This window comes from Dipodomys merriami, unplaced genomic scaffold, assembly GCF_024711535.1.
Source record: "Dipodomys merriami isolate MVZ:Mamm:240054 unplaced genomic scaffold, mDipMer1.0.p SCAF_2, whole genome shotgun sequence".
Lineage (NCBI taxonomy): Eukaryota > Metazoa > Chordata > Mammalia > Rodentia > Heteromyidae > Dipodomys > Dipodomys merriami.
The window spans coordinates 113,484,892-113,493,519 of record NW_027203381.1 but is presented as its reverse complement, the minus strand read 5'-3'; the positions used below and the strand labels follow the sequence as shown (position 1 = coordinate 113,493,519).

The 8,628-nt window shown below is 40.8% G+C and overlaps 1 long non-coding RNA gene across 1 annotated transcript in view; it reads right to left on the bottom strand.

Moving 5' to 3' along the window:
• Positions 1-613: 613 nt before the first annotated feature.
• The window catches only part of LOC138831778 (uncharacterized), a 49,791-nt gene continuing 41,776 nt past the window's right edge, over positions 614-8,628 (bottom strand). The window contains exons 3-5 of the long non-coding RNA XR_011373446.1: positions 2,350-2,601; positions 1,129-1,223; positions 614-886 (exon numbers count right to left, since the gene is read on the bottom strand). This is a non-coding gene — a long non-coding RNA (uncharacterized lncRNA). The remainder of the gene's footprint in view (positions 887-1,128; positions 1,224-2,349; positions 2,602-8,628) is intronic.

The following is an 8,628-nucleotide window of genomic DNA, read 5'->3' as shown; positions in this document are numbered from 1 at the left end:
CTTGTTATATATTTCTCCTAAGTATCTACAGAGTTGCATCTCTTTCCCTCTCACACAGCTTCCAGTCTCCACTCAAATGTCTCCTTCTCTGAATGCCTTTTCCGTAATATTTTCTCTACAATTCCCAAACCCCAGATTTCTCCTCTTCCCACCCCATCTCCAGTTCCCCTTTCCCTGAAACACAATAGTCACTGACATGTTTCCTTACTCATTTCACTTATTATCTATCTTCCTTTCTCGAATACTGGCTCCATGAGGGCTGGTATTTTGGTTAAGTGTGCTATATCTGGTACCTGCATCCTAGGAAGAATGTAATACAAATTGGTGGTGCGTGAATGAAGTTGTAATTCATCACACTAACTGGGAAGACAGGAAAAGATACACACAACAGAAGTGGATCCTGCTGGAAAGAGCATGCATTTTAAGGGTGCAGTGGAAGAATGTGTACCACAAAGATGAGCCTCCATGCCAAGCTGTCTGTAGTACGCCAGGGACATGCTGGGTCTACCTTCTGTACATTCCTTCCTGGAATCTGGGCAGATCTTACAGTACAAGAGTCTAAGTGGCATCTATAGATTGGCCACAATGGCCCAAACATAGATGCAGTGAGAGGAAGGGCATCTGAGCTGCTGGCCATAGGCGGATAACCAGCTGCAGATGAGTAGAAGCAGGCGCCCCCTGCTGGTGGACTAGGCTGTTCTTTCTCCCACATCACGGAGACCTCAAGGGAGAGAGCAAAACCAGCACTTCACTGGCTAGTGAACTCAGTGTCCCTAGGCAGGGCATCTATCATCTCTGAGTACGAGTTTTCTTCATCTGGAAAGGGAAGAGCTCTTCTCATCATTCCAAAGTCCAAGGACTGTTGCCAGGATAGGATGAGGTAAATCTATGCAAATAGGTTACAAAAATAGAAACTATTTTAATTATTGTTCATAGCACAGCAGTCTTACATCAAAGTAGAAAATGTCTGGGACATAAATCACACTTTAAAAATAAACCAAAATTAAATTAAAGAGCAAAGGATTGAAAAGTCATAGTTGTTCAGCAGGTGCTGAAGGTCTTGAGTGAAGATCTGCTGACAGGCATCTGTATTGGATATAAAAACTTGTGTCCACTGCATAGACTCACCCACATGAATGCCTCTCAGCCTCAGCGACCATCCAGTTTGTCTCCTTCAGGCTTCTGACCAACTGACCAAGCTATCTGTTACTGCCAAGGAGTCTCTGCATAGATAGACAAATGGATGGATAGATAGTGAGAGAGACAGAGAGATGAGAGAGACACACAGAGAGATTTAATGGTATGCAGACATAGAAAGAGATAGATGACAGATTGCTGCAGAATGAATGATGACAGACAAATGGCAGATAGGTAGATTATAGAGAGAGCCATCAATAGAGGACATCCAGTAGGTAATGAATAGGGTAAAGAAATAAAAAGATACATGATTTCTAGATTAAACAGATGATAGGAGAATAGATTGATAGACAATCGAGCAATAAATAGATGGTGAACAAATAGAAGGAAAAAAAAGGAAGCAAGAAAGGGGATAGATACTCTATACGAGGTAGATGACCAGGTGTGTGTTGAGGCTCTGCCCACTAGGAAGTTCCCCACTGTTATCTTGAAGGTCTATGCTAATGTAGCTGCAGTGTAATCAATGTCTATTTGTGGTCTGAACCCACATACACCACCTGGGATCAGACTTCATGCTTCATCTGCTCATCAGTAGGTCAGCAGCAGCTCATCTCCACACAGCTATGTGTGTGAGCTGCTCCAAAGCCTCTGGCATGGAGGGGGTGGGGGGGCAGTTGTAAGGTGGGCTTGATGCTTAGACAGCTGGCTAGAACCCTCAGCCCAGCTCAAACCCTATCTGAAATGCAATGCTTCTTTCTTTCTTGCCTCATGTGCTGCCAACTGCACCTGCCATTCACCTGGTGAATCTTGCAGGCCTCTGTCTAGGCTGGGCACTTCTAGAGACAGGGCCACTGGGCATCACGTGTCCGCATGCTCCCTGTCTGCCAAGGGCCACCAGCATTACTGTAGAAGCTCTTCTTTAAAGTGTTTTTCCACTTCAGATAAAATGAACTTGTTCTGGAACCCCAGGAGTCTGCTTGATGATCTCCCTCTTGCGATTTGCTGCAAACCATGGAGGATAGTCTTTCCCTCGCACTGATGTCATGTAAGGCCTGCTAGATCATTTGAGTTGAGCATCTAGGCTGTTTCCATGACAACCTGGACCCACTCCTCTACACATCCTTACAATTATCAGCCTTCATTTATCACAGTCCATAGGTCAAAAGAGTAACAATGAAGTACAGCATATGCTATCTTGAGCATTAGACCTACCAGCATTTTGAAGCAGGTCCTTCTTCATGATGAGAGATGAAAGAACAATAATTTGCTCTTCACCTTGGAGTAGATGCCCAGCAGGCCTCAAAAAGCTATCAGCCCTATGAAAACCCAGGTGTGTCTCCCATGATCTGGAGCTGCTGAGTCTCCCCAAAGCCTCCAAAGCATGCTTCTTGTTTATCCATCCAATTGAGCAATGAAATAATGGAGCAGGGAATATTCTTTGAGATGTTCAAGTGGCCTAGTTCTCTGCAGACCATACAACAAAGCACAAAAGTGTTAACGTAGCCCAAGGGCAGACTATAAAAAAAAAATATATTGTAGCCCAGTGTCTGTGGCTCATGCTTGTAATCTTCGCTACTTAGGAGGCTGAGATCTGAGGATGATGGTTTAAAGCCAGTCTGGGCAGGAAAAGACTGTGAGACTCTTATTTAATTAACCACCCAAAGGGCTGGAAATGGAGTTGTGGCTCAAGTGGTAGAGCACTAGCCTTGAGCACAAAAGCTCAGTGCTGCCAGCCGCCGGTGGCTCACACCTGTAATCCTAGCTACTCAGGAGGCTGAGATCTGAGGATCGCAGGTCAAAGCCAGCCCAGGCAAGAAAGTCCGTAAAATTCTTATCTCCAATAAACCACCAGAAAACCAGAAGTGGCATGCTGTGGCTCAAGCAGTAGAGTGCTCACCTTGAGCTGAACAGCTGAGGGACAGGGTCCAAGCCCCCAGAGTTCAAGCCCCACGACCCACCAAAAAAAAAAAAAAAAAAAGCTCAGTGCAAGGCTCTGAGTTCAAGCTCCAGGACCAGGAAAATAGTACATATATGTGTGTATATTATATATACATCTATTGTATGCATGCACACACAATCTATATATGTAAACACATGTGTACATATATACATACTATATGTGTACACCTATAGGGTGTGTATATAAACATATTTATCCATATATACATACATAGCCCATTATCTGACCTGACCCAAATGAATGCAAGCTTTTCTGATAGGGATGGGAAAAGTTACATCCACTAGATGAATGATCACAGGTCATTTATCAAAGGCTGCATCTGTCTGCTTTTTGTAAATATGCTATGCTTCTGTCAGCTCAAGATCCTGCCCCACTCCAGGATGCCAGTGATGCCGGTTCTCTAATGGGGGTCCATTTCAGCCCAGAAGGAGCTTCCCTGGCCCTCCCTCACATTGTCCCTCTCACAGGCACACTCCACAGTGCCTAGAAAAAAGACAGGTCCTCTGGGCCTTCGTGTGCATTGTAATCAGCTCCTGTCATACTTGGGATGTTCATGCTCCCTCCAAAATTAATGTTGAAGCTTAATCCAAAATTCAAGAATATTAAGAGGCAGGAGCTGTAGAAGCTACTTAAGGTCTGTGTTTATGGATTAGATTAAAGTTCATATAAAAGAAATTGAAAGACTGGCCCTTAATAGAGAGACAGTGTGCACAGAAATGTGTGTGTGTGTGTGAAAAATATAGTAGGGAATTACACTATAATAGTGAATGCAAGTCCTCCAAGGTCAAAGAGAACATAAAAAATAAAATGAACTTGAGAAATAAATGTTTTGTTTTGTTTTTTGGTTGAGGGGCTTGAACTCTGGGCCTGGGGACCGTCCCTCAGCTCTTCAGCTCAAGGCGAGCGTTCTACCACTTGAGCCACAACACCACTTCTGGTTTTCTGGTGGTTTATTGGAGATAAGAGTCTCATGGGGGGTTGGGGGGGGGGAGATGGGAAGGGATGAGAAGGGGAAACAAAGGAGGAGGCAACAATGCTTGATAAGACATGTACTCATTACCTTGCCCATGTAATTGTAACCCCTCTGTACGATATTTTCACAATAAAAAAAAGACTAGATAGATAGATAGATAGATAGATAGATAGATAGATAGATAGATAGATAGATAGATATACATATATTTAAAAAAAAAAAAAAGAGTCTCATGGACTTTTCTGCCCAGGCTGGATTTGAACCACAGTCTCAGATCTCAGCCTCCTGAGTAGCTAGGATTACAGGCGTGAGCCACTGGTGCCCCCTAAAGGTTGTTTTTTTAGATCAAAAGCATAACATTCAAAACACAAGCTAATCCCAAAAGAGAATCAAAGAGCATATATACACTTAAATATATACAAATAGAAATCAAGATGCATAATAGAAAATCAAGAGTCCAGACTTGTGCCAAAAATATGTAATAACAATTTCAACAAATTCTACCTTAATTAAAGTAAAAAATGATAGCTTTTATTGGTGCAGTGTATAATACAAAACAGCCACAAAACAAATCTCTGATTACTGGCCAAAATTGTGCATTTACTTCTTAGACTACAGAATGCTAAAGACAGACAAGGAAGAAAATCTCAGCACCAAGTAAAAACTCCAAGGAAATAAGACAAAGGGAGGTTATTTAGTCTTCAGGGCAGAAACATAGGATGGAGATATTATTTGTGAATTGAGATCATGAAATGCTTCTGCTACAATTGACTTACGCTATTCACAAGCTTCTAAAATTCCTGAAATTTTAATCAAGAATTCAAATATCCTAGAAATATTTTTGCACCATCTCTTAATAGGATCAGACAACACTAATGGGGCTCTGAACTATTGTGAGAGGACTCTGGAACCATCTGGGATTCTGTTCCTCGGGGCATCACGAATGGTAACTACACCATGGACATTGGACCACTGTTGTCCTTCAGATCGCCCTTCAGATGTCCCACAGACCCTGCTGACCCCATCCAGCCCAGGATATTACATTTGAACTGCATGATCCTTAGTTAATGGAAGCTCCAAACTCCTAGTTGACATAACAGAAATGTGCATCATCTAAGGAAAAAAATTGTTTCCCAAGTCTGTTGAGTGAATGTACATAAACCAATTTCACATCGGAAAAAATTTAAGTTTATTCAAGATGAATAAAAAGATCTTCATTCACTAGCTATTTCATCCTCTAAAACTCATCTTAGACGTTCTTCATGTGCAAATTCTCCCAGAGAAACAGTCAGCAGAAAGTGTGAATGTCCCCATGGTACTGACAGAGAAAATGAAGAAGCAAGGTTGGAACTCATAGTCATGAGCTCAAGTAGGCAAAGCTGCAGCTGGAACAAGACTGAAAGTATTTTAAAGAATGCTTCATGGGGGCTGGGAAGGTGGCTCAGTGGTAGAGTGCTTGCCTTGCATGCATGAGGCCCTGGGTTCGATTCCTCAGCACCACATAAGCAAAAAGAAAAAAGCCAGGAGTGGCGCTGTGGCTCAAGTGGTAGAGCGCTAGCCTTGAGCTGAAGAGCTGAGGGACAGCGCCCAGGCCCAGAGTTCAGGCCGCCCCACCACCGGACCCAAAAAAAAAAACAAAAAAAAACAAAAATGCTTCATGGCTGGGTGTGCTGGAATACCTCTATAATCCCTGCACTTGTGAGGTGGTGGTAGTAGGAAGGGCACAAGTTCCAGACCCTGCCTGTGCTTTATAGTGAGACTCTGCCTCAAAAATAAAAACAAAAACAAGAATTCTTCAGAATGCTAGCTCCTTACCTGACACAGAGAAAGGGCAGATGAAAAGGAAAGTCACAGTAGGAAACTTCTACAGAATAAAGGTCCCATGAGTGTTCATTACAGGCTGATATCAGTGAAAGTGACAAGGTCACTGAAGGGGAACCTGCTCCAGTATGGTAATTTGCTGGTACTAGAGAGCTGCCAAAGAAAATTAGTATAAATAATCTTAATTCCAGTCTAATCACTTAGAGCCTTTGTTATTTCGGCCCACTAATGTCGTTACTCTAAGGAAGATAGACAGACAGACAGATGTAGAAGATAGGTAGATAGATGGTAGATATATAGGTAGATGACTGAAGGATAGAAAGATAGAGGTAATACATAGATAGATGTATGCACAGCTATGTAGAAATAGATTTGGTGTTTGTTCATTTGATACTGGTTTATTGAGACATGATCCAATTAAGTCTCTCAGGTTGGCCTCAGATTCACAATCCTCCAGCCTTCGCTTCCCACGTACTAAGATTACAAGTAGACATCGCCATACTTGGCTTAGATACATAGCTATTTTACTGGTCATCTTCTCCATACTGTTGAAGTAGTTGGACATCACAAACTGATGCCATAAGCTAAATATAGAACAGGCTTTAAGCCTGACATACAATTATTAAAATGCAAGTGGAGAGACTGGAGGTGTGGCTCAGCAGTTCCGTACCTGCCATATGCAAGCATGAGGTCCTGAGCCTCACCACAATATAAGATAGAATGAGATTTAAAACAAACAAACATAAATCTAGGGAGAGCTTACCAAAGAAATCATAAATTAGAAATAATAAGCAATACATTGTATTATAAAATATAAATGTTATTACATAATTATATAATTTTTTACAATGAAACTATAAAAAGTAGATTATTCATCAGTGCAATACCCATCTTAAAGCAGCTAAAGTTTTGCAAAATGCAACAAAGGGTGTCTCAGCGTATTTTCTGCTGCCATATAACAAAATATCTGAGGCAGAAAGAGGTCTATTTAGCTCAGTTTGGAGGCTGAAAGCCCAAGACCAAGTGGCACCAGATCAGCCTCTGTGGGGGACTTCTTACTACATTTCAACATGATGGGCAACTAGCAGGTCAAGATCCTGAGAGCAAGACAGACAGCAAGAGAGACTCAGATGCCAAATCACACTACAAGCACTTACTCCCATGGAAACTAACTGGAGTGGAGTGTCCCCAGTGCCTTAACCACCTCCCAGAAAGCCCTACCTCTTAAATTTTCCCCACTTGAATACCACCACATTGAAGACGAAGCTTCCAGCTCAGAGCCATATCCCAACTATAGCAGACAGGATGGTCCTTAACAAGATAAAGCTTAGAGAATCCTAGAAATGAAATGTGGTCTCAATATCTTGAAACTAAAGCTAGAATTCCCTCTTTATGTAGCCCTAGGCTTCTGGTTTTTGTTAAAGCAACTTTTCAAGTCATGGGTAATGTGCTATACTCACGACTCACACTGTGCAATGTTCTTTGCTCCTTGGATCGAGGATGAATTGGTTTTCAGTGGGATTCAATTACTCTGGACACATTTCATTTTCAAATCTGAACATTTTTACCATGAGGTGGTATTTTTGGAAAGTCTCCTGATATTTCTTTTCAGAAGCACTACTGATTTGATTGAAATACCCACCATTAACAAAGCAAAATCCATGAATGTAAATATTTAGAATAAAGGAAAGCACATTTATTCTTTTTTTACATAAAGAAAATAAACTTAAGATCTCTACAAGAAGGAATGCGTTGAATGTTCAATTTTTGTTCTCAGAAATGAGGAGCTCATATTGTATGAATTATATATAGATTAAAGATCTTGTAAATGTATGTATTTTTAACACAGCAATTTTAGTTCTAGGAACTTACAGTTTAAAGAATTCTTTTATAAATGTGCAATGACTTGCCTATCAATACAGTAGTCCTCTGATATTAGCAGTTCCATTTTCTAAGGGTTCAGTCACCCACAGCCAACCACAATCTAAAAATATTAAGTAAAAAGGATTCAGGGTCATAGCTCACCAAAGCAATTGTCTTCCTGAAATGATGTCAGAAGGCTGACAGTAGTCTAATCTTACATCACTAGCTTACATCATTTACCTAAATTTCTCATCAGGAAGCCATTGTATCATCTCACATCATCACAAGAAGGGTAACATAGTATAATAATGTACTTTGACAGAACAAGTGAAACCACATTCATATAATGTTTATTACAATAGTACTGTTATCCTGTAATATAGTATAATTATATTTTATTATACCATAAGCAACTTTAATATTCTCAGTCCCTAAAGAACATATTGTAGAGCTGCAGCTTCAAGTATACACTGAAGGCCTGGGAACATATCCCCTACAGGTCAGGAAGGACTATGTATGTTCATTACTGCAGTATAATAGAGAAACAGTGGGGGAAATCCACTTGTCTAACATAAATAAAATAGGGTACCTACCAAAATGTGTATCTACACAGGTATGCTATGGCATAGAAGAGTATTCATGGCAATGAGGAAGTTATAATACCAAGTGAAACGTACTATTATGTTTGTAGCATTTACAAAGTAATCAGTAAATAAAAGAAATAGATATGGAATCCATGAACTGAAAAAAACAATAGACGTGCTTGTTATTAGTGATTATCCTTAAGTGGTAGATTTTATTTTGTTGGCTGAAGTTATCAATTCAGGAGTCCACAGCATACAGATAGATGAGGGACTCTGGGCCTAGGTGAGAC